The sequence below is a fragment of the Colobus angolensis genome, unplaced genomic scaffold (genome assembly GCF_000951035.1).
Source record: "Colobus angolensis palliatus isolate OR3802 unplaced genomic scaffold, Cang.pa_1.0 Scaffold83, whole genome shotgun sequence".
In the NCBI taxonomy this organism is placed as follows: Eukaryota; Metazoa; Chordata; class Mammalia; order Primates; family Cercopithecidae; genus Colobus; species Colobus angolensis.
The window spans coordinates 3,063,237-3,064,862 of record NW_012122154.1 but is presented as its reverse complement, the minus strand read 5'-3'; positions in this window follow the sequence as shown (position 1 = coordinate 3,064,862).

Sequence of the window (1,626 nt, the reverse complement as noted above, 5' to 3'; positions counted from 1 at the left end):
TTTGTAGAGATGAGGGTCTTGCCATGTTGCCCAGGCTGGCCTGGGACTCCTGGGCTCAATTGATCCGCTAGCCTTGGCCTCCCAAAGTGCTGAGATCACAAGCGTGAGCCACCACACCTGGCCACTTATTTTTATTGTTATTTATTTATTCTATTTACTGATATCCTTGAACCATCACACTGCTGTTTTGTCTCCTGTGCCCTCCTAACATTTTAAAAAGTCCTTACAGAAATGCTGTCTTTTCGTGAGGCTTTCCCCAGCTGCCCTAGTAGAAATTTACCACTCTTTCCTGTCCCTTCTCAGCTTTATTTCCTTTGTACTGACCGCTACATAACTATATATACACACACACACACACACACTCACACTCACACACACACATATTTTTTTGAGACGGAGTCTCGCTCTGTCACCCAAGCTGGAGTGCAACCTCTGCCTCCCAGGTTCAAGCAGTTCTGCCTCAGCCTCCCAAGTAGCTGGGATTACAGGCACCCACCACCATGCCCAGCTTATTTTTGTATTTTTAGTAGTGACGGGGTTTCACCATGTTGGCCAGGCTGGTCTTGAGCTCCTGACCTCAAATAATCCACCCACCTCGGCCTCCCAAAGTGCTGGGATTACAGGCGTGAGCCACCGCGCCCTGCCCATGTTACCTTTTTCTTACGTATCCTGTTTAGTGTCCATCTCTCCCTTTAGCGCAGGCGATCCCCAGGGAAGGGATTTTTGGTCCTTTGCTTAGTGTCCCGTCCCCAGCACCTAGAATGGTTGGGGGCACACAGTGGATGCTCAGTAGATGTTTGTTGGGCAGATGACTGAATGAAGTGGGTGGAACTTTCTGCCCTAAGGTGGTAAGAACGCTGTGTATCTCAGGTCTCAACTGCTGGCTCTGGTCTCCTCTAGGGCTGTGGGCATTTAAGTGGCCAATCCAGTCTCAGGTCAGCAATCAGAATTTCCCATCCTAGAGAGAAATAAGAACTCAAAAATGGATTCATGTTAAACACCTGCCTCCAGCTCTGCTGGCCTTGGGTCCGTGCCTGGGTGGGAGAGGGAAGGGGGGAGGGTGGCAGAGTTGGCTCTTCTTGGTCCCTTCTGGTCCTTCTGCACCCTCCCCAACCTGCCCGCAGCTTCTGACCCTTTATATTCTTCCTAGTGCCCTGAAAACCCTCCAGACCAGATGACTTCTGCCGCCCCAGGGTGGCCCCACCTCCTGGCTCTTGCCTTGGAGCTTGCCTTTGGCTCCCTACAGACTCCTGGAGCCCTGCGTTTTCAACACCTGGGACCCACCTTCACATCTAGCCTTTGCTCCCTCCTTTGGCTCCATGATTATTTAATATTAGGTTTGGGGCCCCGCGAGGTGGCTCACACCTGTAATCCCAGCACTTCGGGAGGCTGAGGTGGACGGATCACGAGGTCAGGAGATTGAGACCATCCTGGCTAACACACGGTAAAACCCTGTCTCTACTAAAAATACAAAAAATTAGCCAGGTGTGGTGGCGGGCACCTGTAGTCCCAGCTACTTGGGAGGCGAGGCAGGAGAATGGCATGAACCCGGGAGGCAGAGGTTCCAGTGAGCCGAGATCGCGCCACTGCACTCCAGTCTGGACGACAGAGTGAGACTCTGTCTAA